The following is a 24,844-nucleotide window of genomic DNA, read 5'->3' on the forward strand; positions in this document are numbered from 1 at the left end:
ATATACTTATGGTTTTGTGGGGGGCACGACAACACCATTTCAACTTTTATATTTATCCGAAATTCGTTTCGCCTAAATATTAATTGCTCGAGCATATCTTTTATGCTCGGTAGTTCTAGCCGAACGCATTCCTTCGTGGAATAATGGATTACCTGGCAACTCAGGATGACGAGTCAGCGAGAGCTCAGGCTCAACTACTGCGTATTGAACTGCTGATAGCAGCTCAGTATCAGCTGGCCTCCGATATGCACGGTCATGTATGTCTCTCTCTCCCCTGCTTTGATTGACTACCGAACCGTATCTCTGCCCAACAATCATGGACTTAGGTCTCTGATTAACGGGGATTCTCGCAATAATAAAGGACCATCTACTGCTGTGACGCTAGATTCCATCGCCTTCCGACATTGCGAGAATTTTCAACAGAGATATCTCTTGGACTCTTTCATCTTTCTGGTTACCGCACGGTAACAGAAGTTTTCTGTACAAGTCTCCCGCTGCATTCGCACTGCGATAATGCGAATGATTTTGCAGACATCTGAGTTTGTCTTCAAATATCTCGTATTCGTAGGTGTACAATTATTCATTGTTCCAACCCGAATTACGAGATGTGTCAGAAGACATCGCCTACTCTCCGACCTGACAGCTGTACCCTTCCAAAATGTTCAGCCCATGAGAAGCAGTTCTTCAGGCGGCTTCCCCTGTTTTGATTTTCATTACTGAAGAACGCCCCTCTTTCATTGTCAACTATCGACTTCTCACCGGACATCAATGAAAATAAGCGGTTAGCGTTTTCAGTCATTTGTAAGCACAGGTTATGAATCTTGAGAATCCTTCTCTCGATTCATCTGTGAAGACGTAGGTTGCATTCAATATCTACCTTCGTCTTCAACGGTACATAGTGTTGTTTTTCTCCTTAGCTGAGATTCAACAACCATGAGATGTTTTACCTTCAGGGACCTCGGTCTCTAGAAGGCAATTGACTTTCGCCTGTTGGGACATGCCTTAAGAGAATCATCACCTCGCTGTCCGGCATTGGTGACAAACAAATACATTATTTGTTTGGTCTCTCGCATAACCCTTTAAAGGCGAAGGTCACGTGACTTACTCGGATGCTTTGACAACTTGCCTCCTACCGAACGCAGTCAGTCGGCAGCTGTCAGAGCGCCCGAGTCAGTTACGAACTACTCTTGACTTAGTTCGGTTGTTACAGAGCAATCATTACTTCGTTTTAATAGCTTGTCACAGTACCCATACCATTGACACCCACCATGGAGTGTCGGTGTCCTATCCACTACCGAGAACTTCGCTGCATGGGGATAGGAGGATGCGAGAGACTTCGTGGCAAACGGACAGACCAGTATGGGTACTGGACATCACCGAAGTAGAGAAGAGGGATAGGTCATGCGACTATTTCCTTCTTCTTTTCCTCTGAGGAACTGCATGACTTCTCCTGCGAAGTCAAGCATCCAGGGGATGGGGATCCGTGACGCTCGATTTCGTACCGAACTTCGTAGCGAAGACTCAGAACCCTTCGGTCCCTGACGATTGGTTCGAGTCGTTCACAATCCCCTCCCTAATGGACTTCACCGCCTCGATGTGAAGGAGATGCTGCCTTGTCCGCAAGAACTTCTCCGTGGCGCAGGTACTGAAGGCAGGGGTCTGGTCCAACCAGACCACAGGCCCTTCCTTCTACCTTCGGGATATTGCCCACAGGTCCTTGGATCTTTTTCCTTGGGACCCGTGGTGGCTGCTCAACACTTTGTGTAGCGAACCCAGACCCTCGCAGGCTGAACAGCATCGAGTCCTGGTTTGACCGTAAGAATGGATGAGTGAATGAGAGTGTGACTGGCTCCTCTTCCCATCTTTTTCTTCCCCTCTACCTGTGGTTAGAGGGACACGGTCGTCACCCTGCTGGATAAGGACAAGATGCAGGTGAGCTACTCACAGAGCCCCATCCTATTCCTTTCACTAGGGATAGGAGCGTATATCCACCACTTCCTCCAACAAGGGGGAGGAAGTGGATGCCAGCTTGGGACAACCCATACTTTATGTTGCCTCTTGCAAACAGGAACAAGTTCTTGCTTGCTGGTACGAAGAGATACGCTTGCCTCTCTCTTAGTACTCGGCCCAGAGGTCTGACCATTGATCCTGCGGTGCACACCCCGATCAATCGGACAGAGGCTTGGATCCCTCCCTCGCTCTTACGACCAGGGAGGCATTCCAGGGATGGACGAACACCCGTCTGTTCATCAAAAGACTCAGATTCCTCCCACCAAGAAGTGAGTCTTCCTATTGTTAAAGGACCGATGGTTTGTATTACGTATCGGAACAAATGACAATTTGTCGAAAATTGCATTTTTCCTAACTATACAAACCTGAGGTCCTTTACATATAGTCCCTCCTCATGCCACCCCTCACTCTGCGTATTTTGCATGGGCCAAAAGCAAAAGTGATTTGTTTACCTCCCAGTCGCGCGGCGCGCGACTGTCGGACAAGCAGTTAACTAACCGTTCTCCCCTTGTTCGAAGCTTACGACCGTTCCTTCCAGCTGCCGCTAGCTACTTCCTATTGTTAAAGGACCTCAGGTTTGTATAGTTAGGAAAAATGCAATTTTCGACAAATTGTCATTTTCCAGTTTGCTAACCACCCTCTCCTTACAATTATATCATAGTGCAACTGCTTTAAGGTTTTCCTCCTGTTACACCTGTCAAACCTACCTACTCTCAGTTTATTTTCCAGCGCTGAATGACGTCATAGGTCCCAGTGCTTTGCCTTTGACCTAAACTCTATATTTTATACCATTCCTTCCATTTTAGCTATCTTGAGTGCTGTCAGCAAGGTATTTTGAATAGGTTTATCCTTTGATTAAAATGGCCTCTTATTAGTATTTCTTTGTATGTGTGATTTTGCTTGGTCTCTGAGCAGGAAATATGAAGATGGACCTGATTTTTTAACCAATGAACTTCTACTCTAAAGGAGGTGCTTAGATGACAGACTATTTAATCTGGTCATTCACAAAAATTACAGTGCAAACTAACAGAATTTTAGGAATTTCTTTAATAATATTAAAATGTTAGTCATCTTAAGCTACTTAATAATCACTACTGTACAGGAATCATGTAAGTTCCATTTCATAATGTTGCAAATGCATCCTCTGGAAAAGAAACAAGATTAACTTAGCTTTGGTTTTATTATTGCAAGTCCAGAGGTTTTGTTTTTCATTTATCTCAACAAAGGTTGTGGTAAAACAACACAGGTAGCACAGTTCCTGCTGGAAGAGGCAGTGGCCGACATGAGGGGCTCCGTCACACGCATCATTTGCACGCAGCCGAGACGGATCTCTGCCATCTCTGTGGCGCAGCGCGTCGCAGACGAGAGAGGGGAGAAGCTGGGCCAGAGTGTTGGCTACCAAATCAGATTAGAAAAGTAAGTATTTCTTTCATCTTTTAACTATGAATGAATTTATGTGTTGGTCGTCGTTTTTCTTATGAATAACTTCCACCTCTGAGGACTCCAACCCTTTTCATTCCTTATACTGTACCTCTGTCCGTATTTTCTTTTATCGTGCTTTCCACCCCCTCCTAACAATTGTTTCGTGGTGCAACTACGAGGTCTTCCTCGTGTTCCACTTATAAAATCTTTTTAATTTTAAGTTCCCTTTCAGTGCTGAATGACCTTGTAGGTAACAGCACTTGGCCTGTGGTCTAAATCTTTTAGTCCTATTCTTATCACTCCTTGATACCTTTGTTAGTTTGTGTCATGCCTTCTTTGTATCCCTTTGTGATAAAGTAAGAAAAAATAGAGCCCTTTTCTCTTGTCATCACAGCTTCTGTTCTTTAGAATATTGCCTTTAATCATTATTATTCTCACTCATTTTCTTTTGCCTCATTTTCTCTCTTGATGTATTTTACAGGGGTAAAAAAGTACTGTATTTTCAGTTAATAATCACCAGTCAATTGGTTTTTTCATGGTCCTAATTCATTTTGCGGTTTGCAGAGTAATGTCTCGGTCGTCAGGATCTGTTTTGTATTGCACGACCGGAATCATTTTGCAGTGGATGCAAACTGATCCTCTCTTGTCAGAGGTGTCACACCTAATCTTGGATGAAATTCACGAAAGGGACATGCTCTCTGACTTCCTCATATGTTTGGCCAAAGATGTTATCAAAGTGGTGAGTTTTCTTCCGATGTTGCTGTGTTGATTATTATTATTAGTATTATTATCGTTAGGAACAATTAGGTTGTTCCCGTTAAGTATACAGGTATGGGGAATCTAAAGCTTTGTGAGGATCTCATGCACATAAATCCAGCTTGTGCTATCCAGGGATATTCATGAGCTGAAAACAGACAGCATTCTTATAATTGTAATTTAACAATTGTTTTTGTTTTCTAGTTTCTTGATAATATTCATCACTTGCATTCATGCACTTCTAGATTTAAAGCTTTCACTTTATAAAGTTTTGCTGAAAGGGGTTGTTTCAGAATTGCAGTTTGTAAGTTGCATGTTCTTATAAATCTTGATGAACGTTGTTATATCATAATTATTTTGCTTTGTAATTCACATGTTTCATACAATCAACTTACTTGTCAGATATATACTTAGCTAAGACTCCGTCGTCCCCGACAGAAATTCAAATTTCGCGCCACTCGCTACAGGTAGGTCAGGTGATCTACCGGCCTGCCCTGGGTGGCAGGACTAGGAACCATTCCTGTTTTTTATCATATTTTCTCTGTCGCCGGTGGTATCAACATTGTTGTTACTACCTCCTGACTGGAATTCGCTTTTCAAGACTTTTGATCAACTTTATTGGATTTTTTGGTGACGTACCTGGATCGTTGTTTTGGCATTCGCTACCGTGGACTGGATTTGGACTTGCTTTTGATTTTTCTGCTAGAATGTCTGATTCAAGTGTTAGTGTGAGAGTGTGTGTGAATGTAGGCTGCAAGGTGAGGATACCGAAGGCTTCGGTTGATCCTCACACTGTATGTCGTAAGTGTAGGGGGTTTGAATGTTCTTTAGCTAACACCTGTAATGAGTGTGAAAGGTTGAATGCTAATGAATGGAAGACTCTAACTTCTTACTTGAAGAAGTTAGAGAGGGATAGAATTAGACGGGCTGCACATAAGGGTGTAAGTACAAGGCCTATTGAGCCTTTTTCTGAGTCTAACTCTCCTTTTATTAATGATTTTGATTCTCCCTCTGTATCTGAACCCTCACAGGCTTTTGTATTTCAGATTCGGCTTCTGCAAACTCGCCGATCTGAAAGCTACTCTTCATAAGATGAGGACCAAAATGGCAGCCTTGCAAGGTAAGGGAAGTGATAGCGATATGCTTAGTGAAGTGAGTGTTCCCAGTGTTGTGGAGGGGTGGGTGTCTGACCCGTCTCTGCGATGCTCCCAGGCCTAGACCTCTTCAAAAGCTCACCATACCCAGAGGAGAAGGAAAGTCGAAAGCCTTATGGAGGTCGTGGGGAATCCCCAACGTCAGGCGTCCCTTCAGCAGGCTCTGTTTCGCAACAGACTGCTCAGGACTGCTTCAAGAGGAGCGTCCTACGAGAGTGTTTCTCTTCGTCCGGTTCTCCTTCACCTAAACGAGGGTGGAAGGACTCAGATCTATCTAGGCCACTGAAAAGGCACTGGAAGGAACCCGCTTTTGACTCGAGCCCGGAGCGCTTCTCGGAGGAAGCCCCCTCATCTATCAAGAAGGCAAAGATGGTCTCGACGTCTCCACAATCTGAAGTTGAGGATCGTACACCTTCGAGGTCTCCTGCTTCTCCCATTGAAGAGGACGCTGGTGTAGCTTCGAAGAGGATATTGTTAGCTGTACAAGAACAGTTAGCCTCTTTAGTTGGAGTTCTTTCGAGAGATCCTCCTCGCAAAAAGGATGCTAGGCTTCCTATTAAGAAGTCTCGTCTCCTTTCTCCTGCCAGGCGCGAGACTCCTGCCAGAAGTGAGGCCTCTTCTTCCAGGCGCGAAGCGTCGGCCAGGCGTACGGTACCAGATAGACTAGAAAAGTCTTACAGGTCCGAACAGCTTTCTAGGCACGAACAGCCTACCAGACGTAAAATCTATAGGCATGAAGAGCCTTCCAGGCGCGAGACGTCTTCCAGGCGTGAAGAACCTAACAGGCGCGAGGCGCCAGCCAAGCGCGATGTGCCAGACAAGGATCCTGACAGGCGCGAAACACCAGCCATGGTGGCGAGGAGTCATCCAGGTCTCCAGCCAAGCCGTGAGGCGCCATCCAAGCCAAGCGCGGAGGCCCAGTTAAGCGATTAAGCGCCACCATGCGCGAGGCGCCAGCCAGGCGCAAGGCGCCAGCCAAGAAGTGAGGCGTCAGCCAGCCGCGAGGAGCCAGTTTAAGCGAGAAGCGCCAGCCAGGCGCAAGGCGCCAGCCAAGCGCGAGGAGCTAGCCAGGCGCGAGACGTCAAGCAGGCGCGAGGCGCCAAGTAGACTTGAGAGAGAGACTGTTCACTCGATGAGTCCTTCTCCTAGTAGGAGTTTGTCTCCCGCAGAGAGAGAGGTTTGTGAAGATCCTCCCGTATTTAAGGCGGATTCTCCTCCCGGTTTGGACGAAGATTCGGAAGACGAGGCTCGTGGTAGAGAGGGTTTCTCGTGCTATAAAGTTCTGACATCCCTTCTTTTGCAAGAGTATGGGGATTCATTGACTCCTGCTGCTCCTCCTTCTCCTCGATCGCTATTTTCGAGTGCAATTGTGCCAAAGTCTTCGTCGGTTCTGAAGATGAGACCGACTATCTCTATGAAGAGAGCTCTACAGTCTCTTGACAAATGGATGTTGACAAAGAAGGAACTTGTCAGAACTACCTTCTGTATGCTCCAGCCATACTTTCTGGAAAAAAGAGGTGTGTGGTACCGACTGGGGAGAACATGGGCCTTTCTCTCCCAGCCTCGGCTGAAGCTGATTTTTCAAACCTTAGTTGATTCCTCGCGTAGACACATTGAACGGAGCTCGTGTGACTTGACTATTCCGAGACTGATCATCTCCTCAAGGGCTCTTCCATATTTTGGAAGTCTTTAATTTCCTAGACTGGTCCCTTGGGGTGATGTCAAAGAAAGCCCATGACTCGGAACATCTAGACCCGTAAGTCATTCTTTGTATACTGTCATGTATTGACAAGGCAGTACAAAGACCGGATCGGGAGAAGTCTCCTCCCTCTTTGGAGCGGGACTCCTTAAGAAGAGGATTATTTTTAGTGCTTTCCTAACCAAGGCTGTTTCACACTCACAGAGAGCAGCCTTGGTTTTCGCTCCCATGTCAGACTTTTTTGTTTCCCTTCTCCTTAGTGAAGGACATTCTCGCTCACTGACTGAGAAGGCGACACAAGATCTTCTCCTTCAGACTGCAAGGAAGAAGAGCGCCTGTTGTGGTTGAGAAGAAAGGACCTACTTCTTCTATTCAGCCCTTTCGAGGAGGCCCTCCCTCCAGAGCTCCCTCAAAAAGGAGAGGCCCTGAGAGGAGAGGTAGACCTGCTTTCCGTTCCTTTAAGAAAGGGAAATGAGACAGCCAGCCTCCAAACACCAGTAGGTGCCAGGCTACTCGAATTTGCAGAGGCCTGGACACTCATAAACTCGGACGCCTCGTCGATTGTCCAATAAAATCCTGGAAGGGATATTCTTATCCCCCTTCCAGGACTAGTCCCTCCCCTAACGACTATTCCGCGGGAACTGTCAGCCAGATACAGGGACCCTGTACTGAGGGATACTCTTCGTCTGATGGTGGATCAAATGTGGGACAAAAGAGCTATAGAATTAGTACTGGATCAAAAACTCTCCGGGGTTTTTACAATCGTCTTTTTCTGGTCGCAAAAGCCTCGGGGGGCTGGAGACCGTACTAGACGTCAGCGCTCTAAACAAGTTTGTTCTGAAGGAGAAGTTCTCTATGGAGACTTCGGCCTCAGTCCTTGCGGCTTTGCGGCAAGGAGATTGGATGGTGTCTCTGGATCTCCAGGACGCTTATTTTCATGTCCCGATTCACCCTTCTTCGAAGAAGTACCTCCGTTTCATGATGGGGGGAGGGGGGAAGGATCTTTCAGTTCAGGGCCTTGTGTTTCGGCCTGTTCCACAGCTCCTCAGGTCTTCACAAACCTGATGAAGAATGTGGCGAGGTTTCTTCACCTCAAAGGCGTCAATATCTCTCTGTATCTGGACGACTGGCTCATCAGGGCCAGATCAGAGAGACAGTGTTTGGAGGACCTTACTTTGACCCTAAACCTGATAAAGTCGTTGGGACTACTCGTGAACCTCGAGAAGTCAACAGCTGATCCCCAGACAGAACTTAGTCTATCTGGGATTCAGATGGATTCTCGGGGTTTTCGAGTATTTCCTTCGCAAGAGAGAAATCGTGAGAGGCTTGGAGAAAGTCCCTCTCTTCTTTGGGAAAGAACGAACTTCGGCGAGGGAATGGTTAAGCCTTCTAGGGACCCTTTCCTCGCTCGAACAGTTCTTTCCTCTAGGAAAGACTTCATCTTCGTCCTCTTCAGTTCTTCCTAAGGAGATCATGGAATTGGAAGACGGGACTTCTCTCCGACAGTTTTCTTCTTCCAATAGAAATGAAGCCACACCTGGAATGGTGGTTGTCCCCTCTAAAAGAGAACAAGGGAATCTCTCTGGAAGTTCCGAACCCAAGCCGAGTGTTATATTCAGACGCATCGGAGAAGGGTTGGGGAGCAACACTAGGACCGAGAGAAGTGTCAGGCACCTGGAAGGCAGCAAACAGATGTCCTGGCACATAAATTGCGAAAGAACTTCTAGCAGTACACTTGGCTCTAAAGTTCTTCGAACCATTTGTGACAAACAGTGTGGTCCAAGTGAACGTGGACAACACTACCGCTCTTTCCTACATTCGGAAACAAGGAGGAACACACTCCCTTGTTCCTATACGACAAATAGCAAGAGATCTGCTACTTTGGACCTCCCAGAGGAACATCTCCCTCCTAACGAGATTTGTTCAGGGAACAAGGAACGTCAGGGCAGACAGGCTGAGCAGGAGAAGCCAGGTCCTTCACTCGGAGTGGACCCTTCACTCAGAAGTGTGTCAGAGTCTTTGGTCTCTTTCGTGCACTCTTCATGTAGACCTGTTCGCCACATTCCTTTCCAAAAGGCTGGAAGTCTTTTGCTCAGTGGTGGGAGAACCCAAGAGCTCTCGTGGTCGACGCCTTCCTGCTAGATTGGTCTCATGTAGACGTGTACGCTTTTCCCCCTTTCAAAATCTTGGGGCAAGTATTGAAAAAGTTTGTAACGTTCAACGGAACAAGAATGACCCTGATAGCCCCCTTTTGGCCAGCACAGGATTGGTTCGCAGGGGTGCTGGAGTGGACAGTAGACTTCCCCAGATCCCTTCCAAGAAGGATGGATCTTCTCAGACAGCCACACTTCGAGAGGTATCATCAAAACCTCCCCGCTCTCGCTCTGACTGCCTTTTGACTATCGAAAGACTTGTCAGAGCGAGAGGGTTTTTTCTCACAAGGCTGCAAGCGCTATCGCTAGAGCCCGCATGAGCTTCCACTAGACGAGTCTATCAGTCTAAGTGGGAGGTTTTTAGAAGGTGGTGTAAGTCTAAGAAGTTGTCCTCCTACCAGTACCTCTGTAACCGAAATCGCTGATTTCCTTTTGTTCCTGAGAGAGGACTCTCACTTGTCTGTATCTACTATAAAAGGATACAGAAGCATGCTTTCGGCAGTCTTCAGAAAATAGAGGCCTAGAGCTTGCTGACAATAAAAGATCTACACGATCTTATTAGATCGTTTGAGACCACAAAGTCTAGAGAACCAGCTCCTCCCAGCTTGGGAACCTTGATGTAGTTCTCAAGTTCCTTTCGTCTGAAAGATTTGAGCCTCCTCATTTAGCTTCGTTTAGGGATTTAACAAGGAAATGCTGGTTTCTCTTATCTCTGGCGACAGCCAAAAGAATTTGTGAACTTCATGCCCTAGAAGATGAAGTCGGATTCAACAGAGACTCTGCCTTCTGCTCGTTTAGAACACTTTTTCTAGCGAAAAACAAAAACCCCTCGAATCCCTGGCCCAAGAGATTTTGAGATTAAAGGGCTTATCTAAGTCTCGTTGGTAGAGAAGCGAAAGGTCTCTTTGCCCTGTAAGAGCCCTGAAGTTCTACTTGCACAGAAAGAAACAAATGGGAGGCTCTAGACAAGGTCTTTGGTGTTCGATTAAAGACCCCACAAGAATCATGTCAAAGAATGTGTTAGCTTTCTTCGTAAGGAGCGTCATTACAGATGCTCACAAGTTTCTGTCCTGACGACTCTTTCCAACTCTTAAGAGTGAAGGCTCATGAGGTAAGAGCAGTGGCGACGTCTCTCACTTTTCAGAAGAATATGTCGCTAAAGAAAATCCTTTATACGACATATTGGAGGTGCAACTTGGTATTTGCATCTCACTATCTGAAAGACGTTCGCGTGACCTACGAGAATTGTTTTTCTCTGGGTCCATTCGTATTGGCGGATACGATACTGGGTTAAACTGGAGCCAACACCAATCCTTAACTTTGTACTACCTTCTACTAGATTATGTTCTAGATTTCTGCTGACAAAGAGGGCTCGGTGCTGCACAGGCGGCCAGTCACTGTTGTTCAGTAAGGAACTCTTGTATATCTTTTTGGAGGAGTATGGTAAAAAAAATTTTTTTGAATTTTATGTAGTATGTGTATTGTGTTTTGCGAGTTATGGTTGTTGTAATGAGTTTGGGGATAACTCAGAACAATTCTTTCTACTAACATGGTGGTTAGGATCAGGTGGTCGGGATTGGTTGTGTGCTCCTTCATAAGGTGTATTGTCATAGAAGTGGTCCAGTACCCATTGACAAAGTCCTTTCAGGCTCTGCCGAGTAAGCGGTTCATACCCCATCGGCAGACCCACAAGAACGTCTTAGGCCTAAGATCCACATATTTCCTCGCTAAATGTCTTGAAGGTGATGCCATGACTAACCGGGCAAACAGCCACGAAGTCTGACCACTATCAGGTAGGAACCAAGGTTTTTCTTTCATACTTACAACATAACAGGTAGTGACCGACTTACGACCGCAATTGGTTCTGCAAAACAAGTCCGTAACTCGATTTGGACGCATGTCGAGTCTGCTAAATTACCGTAGAGTTTTATCGTACATATACATATTGTTTTGTTTTAATGATTTATTGACATCATCTGAAAGTCATATTTTATCAATATTTTCTTAGATTATTACTTATATTATCATATTTAAGTCATAATTCATTATTATTTAACATTCATTATCATTAAAACCATTGTATTACCATTCTTAGTGCATATTCTTACTGTCATATATATGTATTACGATAGTACTTTACGATACCCTTTCACAAGTTCATATACTTTTGTAAAAATTCAAACCCCTTCTTTAGGCTAGTTTATTTTGCTGTCTTTTCTTTAGAATGTGTATTATATTTCCTAGTTATGATGATTTCTTTACATTTTTTGTAGCATGTGTAACATCTCACACATATGTATAAAATAAAAATAAATAATCATAACTAGGAAATACAAAGAAATCTAAAGAAAACAAAGATAGCAAAATAAATTAACTAAAGAAAAGGTTGAACCTACAAACGTAGCAATATGAAACAGTGTGATGTGTGGAGAACGGGTACGTCTGACGACTTTGACAAACGTTAACAGTAAGGCGTAGTAATGACGTGTACATTACTACGCCCTACTGTTAACGTTTGTCAAAGTCGTCAGACGAACCCATTCTCCACACTCACACTGTTTCATATTGCTACGTTTGTAGGTTCAACCTTTTCTTTAGTTTCATTGTACGTATTTCCTAGTTATGATTATTTTTATACCATTTATATCGTCTCTCTACACGACATTACTACTCCTTGCTGTTACATTCGCCAAACGTTTGTCCAAACTGTTTCTCCTCGCATCATACTGTTTCATAATGCTTCGGTTGTCACGTTCATATAAAAATTCATCCTTTTTTTTTTTTTTTTTTTTTTTTAGTTATTTACTTTCTTATTGTATTTCCTAGTTATGATTTCTTGGAATTTTTTTATACCATTTGTAACGTCTCTCTACGTACTGTTACATTCGGCAAACGTTTGTCCAAACTGTTTCTCCTCGCATCATACTGTTTCATAATGCTTCGGTTGTCACGTTCATATAAAAACATTCATCCTTTTCTTTTTTAGTTATTTACTTATTGTATTTCCTAGTTATGATTTCTTGAATTTTTTTTATGCCATTTGTAACGTCTCTCTACGTACTGTTACATTCGGCAAACGTTGTCCAAACTGTTTTCTCCTCGCATCATCTGTTTTCATAATGCTTCGGTTGTACCTTCATATAAAAATTCATCCTTTTTTTTTTTTTTTTTGTTTTTGTTAATTTACTTATTGTATTTCCTAGTTATTGGTTTCTTGGAATTTTTTTTACCTTTTTTTTTTTTTTTTTTTTTTTTTTTTTTTTTTCCATTTGTAACGTCTCTCACTTACTGTTACCTTCGCCAAACTTTTGTCCCAAACTGTTTCTTCCAGCACCTACTGTTTCATAATGAAAATTCGGGCAAATTAGGTGTTGCCCTCCCAAATGAACTTCACCTCGTACGCCTATGATTACGTGGAAAAAATTCTATCGAATCGAGGCTTTCACTGAAGAGAGAGAGAGAGAGAGAGAGAGAGAGAGAGAGAGAGAGAGAGAGAGAGAGAGAGAGAGAGAAACTTCGTTTGTCATGCTCATATAAAAATTCATCCTTTTTTTAGTTATGATTTCTTGGAATTTTTTATTACCATTTGTAACGTCTGTAACGTCTCTCTACGTACAACGAAATTGCGTCTTATGTATTGTTACGTTTTGTTAAGTTCATAGCAAACCCGTTTCTCTATGCATCATACTGTTTCCTGTTGTTACTTTTGTCAGGTTTAATTTAAACACTGGATGCTACAGTACAATTTGTTTAATGTTGAAAAATACAAAATACAGGTGCAAAAAATAGAAAACATTCAAAAATACAATTGAAAACTAGTATGTAGTAACAGGAAATATAATAAAATTAAAGACTTCTGGCATCGCTGGTGCTTGACTGGAGGTCGTTGACTTCATCATCTGAAGCGACAGTCGGGTGACGGGAGGAGTTGTTCGTTTCACAAACATGGTGAGTTACGTCTGGATTGTTGTTTCTTTTTCTCCTCGCAAATTTCACGATACGGACGAAACAAATCGTGTGCCATCCGTTCAATCTTTGCAAACCTTTCATAATTTGGGTCCATTTCTTCGAAAATGTGCAAGGAGTTTATTTAGTTGAGCTAATCCTTCTGATAATCCCGCCCTTGGCGGTAAATTTCCTTTCTGGCAACTCTTCATCCTCCGCTTCTCTTCTTTCTTCCTCCGCCACTCGTTTTTCTTCCAATTCAATCAGCTCTTCATTTGTAAGTTCTTCGGAAGCGTGGTCTAGCAAATCCTCAATATCTTCTATTTCACAATCCAAGGAAAGCTCTTTTGACAGTTTTCACTATCCCCTTTTTCCCCGTATCACATCAAGTTCTTGTTCACTGTCAAATCCATCAACGCACTTCTTCCATATGCCATTCATAACACTTCTCCGTCACAGTCTCCAGGCAGAAGACACATTCTTGATAGCATGGCAGAATATTGTAGCGTTTCAAAATTCTCGTAGGGATAGTTCTGGGTCGGCATCTAGAGCAGCTATGGCTTGCGCAAAGGTGATTCTTAAATAGTTTGCCTTAAATGTTGCAATCGAAACCTTGGTCCATAGGTTTGAAGAATTGGAGTGGTGTTTGGTGGCAAAAAAACCACTTTCACATCAGGATTCAGATCAGCTAAGTGAGGTGGATGTCCAGGCGCATTATCGAGCAGCAGTAAAATATTGAAAGGAATTCCTTTCTCAAGGCAGTATTCACGCACTTGAGGAATGAAACAGTTGACAAACCAGTCTTCAAAAGTGTCTGCGTCATCCATGCCTTACGGTTAGAGCGAAAGTAGACAGGCAAAGTGTACTTGCTTACATTCTTGAACGCTCGTGGGTTTTCTGAATGATAAATTAAAAAGGGTTCAGCTTGAACCCGCGACATTCCCACCAAGCAGTAGAATCAGGCCCTATCCTTAAAAGCTTTAAATCCTGGCATGCTGACTGCTTCCTTATGGATGTAAGTGCGTTCTGGCATTCGTTTCCAGAACAAACCTGTTTCATCAACATTAAATATTTGTTTCTGGAAGATATTCCTCATCCGTAATCATTTCATCGAGACTGTCGACAAAACTTGCTAGCTCCTTCCTCATCCGCTCTCGCTGCTTCTCCAGTCACTCGAACACTATGCAGCTGGAATCGTTTTTTGAACCTCTTGACCAGCCAACGCTTGCCAAAAATTCTTGCTTATACTCTACTCCAGCACGTTCCTTCAAAGTCTGAAACAGACTTCTAGCCTTCATCTGCACAGTAAAAAGGCTTAACGGTGTCCTTTTTTTGGATTTGATCTTCATCCAAACATGCAATAATTTTTCCATTTCCCATCTGGATGGGGCCAGTGCGTTGTTTCGTAATCACTGTCGATCGCATGGGTGCAGAACCTTTCACAGCATCACAATCCGAATCCTTTCCTTATCCTTAATAATCGGGACACAGTAGAATGAGTAACTTCATATCACGTGCGATCACATTCACTTTCTTCCCTTCTTCGAACTGCTTAATCACTGTCATTTTTGTGTCCAAGTCAATGGCCTTCCTTTTCCTTTTCCTTTGGCATTTTGTTGAGGAGTAGATAAACACAGTTTCCTCTTGGCAGACATTTCAAAAATGATCAAAATTAACACAAAGTTATTGAAAAATGAACACAGCAGACGAGAGATGCGTTCAGTACGGAGCTACAGGGAACACTGAGTGAGCGCGGGACCCGAGAGATGCACGGATGCCGCTGGAAAAAGTATCGTACGTTCGTATGCACGTTCTGCCGAAAAGGGTGAAAATAATAGTCGTAAAGTCGATCAGACGTAAGTTGCATAGGTCGTAAGTCGGTCATTACCTGTATGTTGTTTACCTGTCTATTCCATATTAGCTGTCTCTTACCCTCCACCAAAGGGTGCCAATCAGCTAAGTATATATCTGACAGGTAAGTTGATTGTATGAAAATGATATTGTTATGATACAATAAAGTTTCATACATACTTACCTGGCAGATATATACGATTAATGGCCCACCCAGCCTCCCGCAGGAGACAGGTGGAAGAGAGAAAATAGGATAGAAAACGGGAATGGTTCCTAGTCCTGCCACCCAGGGCAGGCGGTAGATCACCTGACCTACCTGTAGCGAGTGGCGCGAAATTTGAATTTCTGTCGGGGAACGACGGAGTCTTAGCTAAGTATATATCTGCCAGGTAAGTATGTATGAAACTTTATTGTATCATAACAATATCATATTTTTTTTTTTAACTTTTTCCAGCGACCTGATCTCAAACTGGTTCTCATGAGTGCCACCTTGAATGCGGAACAGTTTTCCGAGTACTTCAACAACAGTCCGATGATTCACATACCAGGCTTTACCTTCCCTGTCACAGAATATTACTTAGAAGATGTCGTTGAAACCACAAGGTGAGGCATGGTTCCCTTCTGTCCAGGCCATTTCTATTTTATTGTAATTTTGCTTGCAATCAGTTGTATAATACAACGCTGTATTGACAAGTACTCAGTACAGGCAGTCCCCGGGTTACGAAAGGGTTCCGTTCTTGAGACGCGTTGTAACCTGAAAATCGTTGTAAGCCGGAACATCACCAAAAATGCTGAGAAGACCTAACTTTTAATGCTTTGGGTGCATTCAAAACTGTGCAAACTGCATTCTTATTGCATTTTGCATCAAAAAAACCTTCAAATATTGATTATTTTGCATTTTTGGTGTCATATTTCCTCTGCCAGATGAGTGTTTGTAGGCGTCATAACCCTGTAAATAATTTCTGATGAATAGTATACGTAATTGAAAAGCGCCTTAACCTCGGAACGTCGTAAGCCGAACCCATCGTAACCCGGGGACTGCCTGTAGTTCCTTCCCGTCCATTCACTGATAACGATTTTGTAGTTAGTATAGTCTCAGCCTACTCTTGTTTGGGGTCTGATATACGGTAAAATACCGACTTGCGGCTGAAATGAACTTACAGCATATCGCTGGAACAGTTCCCCGCTCTAAATTGAGGACCTACTGTATATATTAACTTTGAAGTACCTGTTGTGTTCAGTGAAGAGTTTCTTTAAGAATTGAGATGATGTACACCCTGTTATTACTCACATGTATTAAGGTAAAACCTATTTTCCTCCATTTTTTAACTGGTATTATTGTAACTGAATTTGCAGTTTTATGAACTTTTAGGATTCACCATTAAATAGAAATCATTGCTGTACAAATGCTTGTTTTTGAACTCATGGATTGAGATGTGAATAATGATTAAAATTCTCTAAAGCGTTATAATTACAGAATGGTGCCTTTTACAGATTTGAATTTGAAAATGACCGGGAACTTCCTCCATGGAAAAGGCGGGCAATGAAGAAGGATCGTCAGTTTGAAGAAATGATTGCCCCGTATGTAAGGTAAGTGTCGTTGCTTTGAATATCTACGTCCCCTTGTTGGGAGTCTAATATTCTTAATTATTCAGTTTCCAAAGGTGTAAGGCCCTTGTCTGGAGAGGTCAATATGTGAGTGGGTGATTATCTTTGGATATTTATGAGGAAGCTAATAAATGTGTTAAATACTTCTTTCTCCTCTTCATTGTTATCATTATTATTCATGAAGTGCATCTGCTTGCAAGGACAAGAAATAAGATCCAGAACATGTGTTTGAAGCTTTTTTTATATATATTTTTCATGCCTAGCAAGCTAGAAGTGCAAATGAAAAATATTGAGAGACTTCACTTTCATTGTTGCTTAGAGACTGAATACTAGTGCTGAACATCGTTGAGGACCGAGTATGACGTATCATAACATGGATGAGCCAAAAGGATGTAATATAAATGAAGAATACTAGACTTACAAGGCAAAGTTTCCTTAGATAAGAGGACTGTGTTTTTGCAGTCGAATGCTACATCTTGTCTCTGCAGAGTTCATATCCTTGAGAGTTGGTGCTCGCAAAGTCATTTATTATGAAAGAATTACCCAAGTTTACAAAAAAAAAATCTGCTTAACAAATGGTATTGTAAATGTTGGAAGGGAATGGTAGATTGAGTCATGTTTCTCCAAGATCCAGTGCCCCTCCCCCCACTCACCCCCCTCTTTTAGATTTGCACGCATCTTTTGATATGTTATTAAGTACGAAAAGGTCCATTTATCTACTCTCTCAAGCAGTGCATAAAGAATTGGGGTTATAGCATGAAAGATAGACTATATCTTGAATTGTATGGCATCACGTTGTGGTGGGAATCTATCTGGCTACCAAACCCACCCTCAATCACACTTGCCTCTTTACACTACAGAATACAGCGGGACAATTGACCCATACCTACATATAGAACAACACAATCACTTACTTACCTAACTCCAGATACTCCGGCTAGGCAGTGCTGTCCGCTGGATATAGGCTATAGGCTAGCCGACACACAACCACCGCCGATAACCAAACACAAATCAACCAGCTGAGACCCCACAACACAACAACTCTACAACCCGACAAATCACTGCACAGAAGAACACCAACAGCCCGAAAGAACATGACAACCACATGACTTACCCCAGAACAAAACAGCCCGCCAACACAAATACTCCCCAACCAACCACTCACAGACACCGAAAAGAAATACCTACCAACCTCTTCTACTTCACCGCAACCAGACAGACACGCCACAATCAACTTTCAACATCAAAAGTCTTTATCTAAACTACCACAAAATCAACTAACCACCAAAGGATAACTGCTGCCAAGACCAACTCTGACTTCACTGAACGCCTTACTGCTCACAACTCTCATAGCAGACTTGCCACTGATCTACACAACAGAGCGCCACAACAGACACGCTTTTGACCGCCATTTAACCCCTCCCATTCATTCTTCCACCAATCTCTCTCTCTCTCTCTCTCTCTCTCTCTCTCTCAAACCCTTGGAGACGTTGTCAAATATAAACTACTATCATTACTCCTCAATAACGTCAGGTCTTACTCTTGTCTGTGCATATTACTAGTTTGTATGATAGCCCACAAATGGAAATAAATTTGTGGTAAAGTTGCTAAAGTTGTCAGTCAAATTTTATGAGGCATTAGACTCAAATACTGTATTTAAGACAATTAAAAAACATTTCTTTGGTTCCGATACGTAATACAAACCATCGGTCCTTTAACAATAGGAAGTAGCTAGCGGCAGCTGGAACGGTCGTAAGCTTCGAACAAGGGGAGAACGGTAGTTAACTGCTTGTCCGATCGTCGCGCGCCGCGCGACTGGGAGGTAAACAAATCACTTTTGCTTTCGGCCGTGTGTGGGAAGGACGTGTTCGCCATCGCTCTGCCCGCTTGTCGTTTGCTTCATCCTTGAGTATTTGTTTTCTCTTTCTGTATATCAGGAGTGATTGTAAGTACTTTTTTCTCTATTCAATTGATATTGCAATGAGTGAATTAGAGGAGATTGAGATTTCACCGCGCCCTCCAGTCGCCCGTAGAGTGTGTCCCGGGCTGGAGGGACGTAAATGTGGGGGGTTCAGGTCTTTTGTTGAGGTGGACCCCCACGAGGTTTGTACTCGTTGTCGAGGGCGAGAGTGCTCTCGCAACGAGCCATGTATGGTTTGTATGAATTGGTCCGAGGCGCAGTGGGTGCTGTACGAGGGCAGGAAGAGACTTAGGCCGGCCAAGAAGTCATCGGAAAGTCCAGTGACTCCTTTGGTGACGGACACTTCGTCCTCTTTCCTGCCTCCCGGCCAGCCCCCACGGTTTGCGCCTTCCCCTGCGGGGGGGGTAGCGGAGTCCTTTTCCTCTCTCGATCCGTCGAGTGTGGAGGAGGGCGCCCGCTACCCGGACGTACAGCTGTATTCGGGGTCTTCTGTCCGCTCTGGGGGAGGTATTTCGCCCCCCAGGCGCGGGGAAGCCCCTCCTATTAACCCGACTGTTGCTTCCGCAGGTGTGCCAGCAGCGAAGGACGACTTGGGACAGGTGTGGGAGTCGCTGGGACTGCAGGGAGTGCCCAGCATCCAGGGGTTGCTACAGCGGTTGGCGGGGTCGGCCGTGGTCACTCATGGTGCGGTGACCACCACGACGACCACATTAACTACTCCTGCGTATGAGATGCCACCACATCTTGTATATACGCCTCACATAATGTCGGTGACACCCACGGTGGCAGTACAAAAACCAATTGCCGCCGTTCCAAAGAGGACGATGCCACCACCAACCTGGATTTTTTCCTTTGCCGACCCCGGACTTCCGCTGCCCCAAGAGTACCCCCCCTGGACCTGCCGCCAGTGCCACGGATGACGGTGACTGTCGACAGGACGCCTGCTCTCCCGTAGACCTGCCGTGCCTGCCGTACCTGTGGCCGCTCCAGCGACTCTTTCCGTTTCAGGTACACATTCATTTTCAGATGTTCCTGCTGTTCCTGCTGTTCCCGGACCTGTTCCTGCCGTTCCCGCTGCATGGCCTGTTGCTGTTACAGGCTCAGGTCCTTCCGGACAGGTGCAGTCGGGCCCTGTTGCTTCGGCAACTGCCCCGGCTCCCTCCTGGATGGAAGACCTGACGTCTGTCCTGCGGAGCCTGGCGAAGAAGAAGAGGAAGAGGAAGAAGGTGTCGTCATCGTCTTCATCGTCTTCTTTCGTCGTCTGCTGCCTCTCCTTCCCCTTCGACTTCTAAGGCCAAACAGCCGAAGAAGAAGAAGGTTGCCTCCTCCCCCCCTAAGAAGACTCCTTCGGGATCTTCTAAGGGCCCGGCTCGCTCAGGCGAGCTGGGGAGCTCTTCTGCTGGTCCTCCTGTTCCTTCGGGTGCGGGGCCCGTCGCTTCTTCTGCAAAGAAGAAGTCGACGGGGACCAGAGGTGCATCAGCCTCGGCTGGTGCGTCCTCACCTGGTGCTAGTGGTTCTGCCGCTAAACCAGGTTTCCGTCTCGGCTGCTTCTCGTTCGCGAGAAGCACCGAGTGGACGCTCTTCTAAAGAGGACCGTCCAGCCAAAGTTTCGACGACCGAGCTCGCTCGCCGTCAAGACAGCGGCACGGAGCAGAAGACTGGCGAGAGTCGTGCACTACGACTCTCGCCAGGCCAGTGGACGCTCTCGCAGCGACCAACCGCTGCTCGGGCTGACGTGACGGTCACTGACCGCCCACGGGTTTAGGCGAGGAAGGAGTCCCCCCCACGGCCGCCGGTACCAGCCACGGTCTGGTACCAGCGGTTTTGACGCGCCGAGAGGACGCTGGCCGGTCTCGACGCGAAAGGGAGCCTAGCAGTCACCCGTCCGCCGCTCCCGATGGGACCGGGCGGAGACGGTGACCAGCGTCAGCTCGCCTGACGCTAGAGAGGCGGTCTCGACGTTCTCCCGAGCCCGAGCCAATCGCCCCAGGCGAGCGGCGACGCTAGGCCTACTGCTAGACCGTCACCGCGGGTTGACGATCGGCAGCAGCCCTCTACGCACGCTGGTCCTGCCAGCGAGCGTGGGGGGAGCGTCAGGTCTGCCTCTCCTGTACCTTCAACCTCCTCGGGCTATACCGGGAGGAGCGAGGCGGTACCAAGGAGCGATCACGAGAGGTGCGCCGCTCGTGACCCAGCTATGACGCCGTACGGCTCAGGCACGGTCTTAGGACCGACCAGGACGTACGCGCAAGTAGTTGGAGGCGACCGTCAGGGGGTCTGTCGCTGTTCCTCCTTCTGAAGGAGAGTATCGAGGGATATGCTCTTGTTGGAGGGACTGGACGGTCCTACTCCACAAGACGCTGTGACGCCCGAGATACAGAGGAACTTCGCGGAAGTCATTAAGCTGATGCGTCTGCATAATGGCCTCGCGGAAGGATCGCCGCTACCACCATCAGAGCCCACGTCCCGGCTCGAGTCATTTTGGGGTCCCAAGAGGGAGCCCAAAATAAAGATGATGGGGTTGCCCACGATCAGAGCTTGCGGACTCAGTCCTGGATCAGGTGGAGAATCTCGTCTCAGGAGGAGGGAGGACTCGCTAAAATCCGGACGGTCCTCTAAAGCTGCTTCCTCCTCCTCTACAGCGGCAGAGGCGTTTCTACGTGCCATCAGAAGACCCGATACTGCCGAAACAGGTTAACCCGGAGTTAGCGAGGCTGACTCCAGGTGTGTCCCTGCAGCAGCTCCTGTCGGAGAACCTATGGTTCTCGCAGAGGAGGCACTTGCCCTGGAATCTACCGCTATGGCAGCATTCCAGGCAGTTTCCTGGTGGATTTGTGGTCCCTCACAAATATCCAAGGTAGCGGCCGGCTCCGGGAGTTCTGCTCTCGAAGACTGACGCTTCTTTTAGGAGACTGTGCCAGTCTGGAGGAAGAGCAATCTCTTACCTCGCCCATCAGACTGCTAACCTGTGGGCCAACTTGGTTCTTCGGCGTAGGGACGCAGTCCTTACCCGAGTGACCAAGGGGGCTGGGCGTGAGGCGGCACTCGGGCTAAGAAATGGACCTCTTAGGAGTTCCCCAGCTCTTTCCTGGAGAGATGGTGGACGCTGCGGTGGAACGGCGGCGCACTGACGAGAGTGACCGCTTAGTCCACCAGGCAGTCTCGAAGGTTTGTTCGGGGCAACCCGAGTAACTGCGGCCAAACAAAGAGCTTGGCTAGCGCTTCCACGGAAAAAAGGCGGCGAAGACGGTTGCACCGTCCAAGCCCCGTGTGAAGACTACAGTTGTTTCGACTCTGCGAGAGGAGGCCGCAACCAGCCCTCCTCCCAGCCCTCCTTTCCCCGAGGAGGTGTTGGAAAGAAGTCGAAACGAGGAGGGAAACGCTAGGGACGGCGTTCCCCCCTCCCATCACCTAGCTGCCGGAAGTGGGGGGGTGCCTGGCGAGCCATTGGGCGACTTGGCAGCGCTAACGGCGCCGAGAACTGGATAGGTAGCGTCCTTCGGGAGGGATATCTACTACCCTTCGAGTCTCGGCCCCCCCTCATCTCCAAACCGGTCCATCTACAGACCTATGTGCCGGGTATCAGCAAAGGGACAACGCTCTTCGACAGGAGATCAAGACCAATGCTGGCGAAACGAGCTGTAGAAATCGTGGAGGACCAGTCACCAGGCTTTTACAGCCGCCTCTTCCTAGTGGAGAAGGCATCGGGGGGCTGGCGCCCGGTGATAGACCTCTCTCCCCTGAAACCGCTTCGTTCGCACGACGCGGTTCACGATGGAGTCGGCACGCTCAGTGCTCGACTCGATCCAAGGGGGAACGATTTCATGCTTTCGGTGGACCTGAGGGACGCGTATTTTCAAATACCCATCCATCAGTCCTCCAGAAAGTACCTCCGCTTCATCTTCGACGGGACGGTGTACCAATTCAGGGCACTTTGTTTCGGTCTCTCAAACCGCCCCACAGGTGTTCACGCGAGTGTTCACTCTGGTGTCGGCTTGGGCCCATTCGAACGGGATACGTCTTCTGAGGTATCTCGACGATGGCTGGTCCTGGCGAGCTCCCGCTCGCAGTTGCTACAGGACAGAGATCGACTCCTCAAGTTTTGTCGCGATCTGGGGATCGTGATAAACTACGAGAAGTCCGATCTCGAACCCCAAGCAGAACCGATGAAAGTACCTGGGTATGCTGATAGATACGGTAGACAGGGCAAGTCTTTCCCCCGCAGACTTGCGTATCAGCAAATTCAGGGAGGCAGCCGGCCGGTTCCTGTCGCGGCAGGAACAGGCAGCACAGCAATGGCAAGTCGTGATCGGCCATCTGTCGTCACTCGAGTTAGTCCCGCCCTCACGGGCGTCTTCACTGCGGTCTCTCCAGTGGAGGCTAAGGGAGAGTTGGTCTCAGGCCAAGGATCCTCCTTACTTTCCCGTGGCTATCACGGACAAGGGGTGACGAGGACCTAGCCTGGTGGCTCGACGACAAGAACCTCTTAAGAGGAGTGCCCATACGCACTCCCCCCCCCCGGAGATGCTTCTGTTCTCAGAGCATCGACCGAGGGATGGGGCGCACACCTGGAGGAGTTGCTGACTGACAGGTGTGTGGGACCATCACGAGAAGCACCTTCACATCATGTCCTGGAACTCAAGGCGGCGTTCAACGCTCTCCAAGAGTTTCGGGACCGCTTGGTGGGACACTCAGTGGTGTTGATGTGCGACAACACCACAGTAGTGGCATATGTCAACAAGCAGGGGGGGCTAGTGTCTCTTCCGCTCCATCAGTTGACGGTGCAGGTGCACGAGTGGGCCACGGCTCACTCGATAGAGCTGTCAGCACGCTACATTCCAGGCAAGAGGAATGTAGTAGCAGTACAAGCTCAGCCGTCGGGATCAGGTGATAGGGACCGAATGGTCTCTACACCAAGAATGTGGCGGAAAGGCTCTTCACCTGTGGGGGCGACCGGTCGTAGACCTGTTCGCCACCCGGCACAACAGGAAGATCCAGGTGTTCTTCTCGGCCGTGCCGGACCCATGGGCAGCTGCGAGAGGACGTCTCTCCAACACCCCTGGGACAACCTCTTCGCTTACGCCTTTCCTCCCTTCTGTCTGATTCGGAAAGTGATCAGTCGAGCGCTGGTCACTCCAATCTCAGAATGATCCTGGTGGCTCCCCAAACGGCCTCAAGCCGTTTGGTATCGGACCTGCTGGCTCTTCTTGCGGACGCACCGAGAGAGCTACCCAACTGGCACAACCTTCTAGCCCAGCCACACGTAGAACAGGTACCACCGCGCAGTCCAGTCCCTTCAACTTCAAAGGCTGGCTGTTATCCACCATCTCTTGCGAACGAGAGGCTTTTCTCGTAGCGCAGCAACAGAGATGGCTGGACACGTCAGACAGTCCTCTGCAGCTGTGTACCAGGGGAAGTGGGCCGTCTTCTGTGGTTGGTGTCGTAGACAGGGTTTGTCTCCTCTCAGAGCCACTCTTCAGCAGGTAGCGGATTTCCTCGTGTTTCTTCGCCGAGAGAAGCTCCTCTCAGTACCCACAGTTAAGGGATATAGAGCCGCTCTGGCTCTCGTCCTAAAACTGAGGGGACTGGACATCACGAATTCGTTCGAAGATATCCTTGCTAATGAGGAGCTTCGAAAAGGTCTTGCCCACCCAGGGAACTCAGGCCCCCTGCGTGGGATGTGACTCTCGTCCTTAGGAGTCTGACTCGAACACCGTTCGAGCCACTCCGAGAGTCGTCAGACAGGGATCTGACCCTCAAGACCCTCTTCTTGCTGGCCCTGGCATCGGCGAAGAGAGTAGGGGAACTACATGGCCTTTCTTATGATGTTAAACATACCAGAGGCTGGGGATCTGTGACGCTCGATTTCGTCCCGAACTTCGTAGCTAAGACTCAGAATCCGTCGATCCCTGACCGACAGGTTCGAGTCTTTCACGATCCCCTACCCTGCTGCGGACTTTACAGATAACGATGCGGATGAGATGCCTGCTTTGTCCTGTGAGGGCGCTACTGGCGCTATCTGAAGAGAACTCGACATCTCAGGCCTGAGTGTCGACTCTTCGTTAGCACTGGGTCACCAAGAAAGAAGTCTCCAAGAACACGCTTTCTTTCTGGCTACGTGAGGTGATCAGGAGAGCGTACGAAGCTGATGGTAGCGACGACATCCGTACGCTCCGTCCGAGAGCCCACGAAGTCAGAGGTATCGGACCCTCCTTAGCGTTCCGTAAGAACTTCTCCGTGGCGCAGGTCCTGAAGGCAGGTGTCTGGGCCAACCAGACCACCTTCACGTCCCTTCTACCTTCGGGATATTGCCCACAAGTCCTTG

At 47.1% G+C, this 24,844-nt stretch overlaps 1 pseudogene; it reads left to right on the forward strand.

Moving 5' to 3' along the window:
* The window catches only part of LOC135205126 (ATP-dependent DNA/RNA helicase DHX36-like), a 93,826-nt pseudogene that overhangs the window by 32,352 nt on the left and 36,630 nt on the right, over positions 1–24,844 (forward strand).

This window comes from Macrobrachium nipponense, chromosome 48 (genome assembly GCF_015104395.2).
Source record: "Macrobrachium nipponense isolate FS-2020 chromosome 48, ASM1510439v2, whole genome shotgun sequence".
NCBI classification, from domain to species: Eukaryota; Metazoa; Arthropoda; class Malacostraca; order Decapoda; family Palaemonidae; genus Macrobrachium; species Macrobrachium nipponense.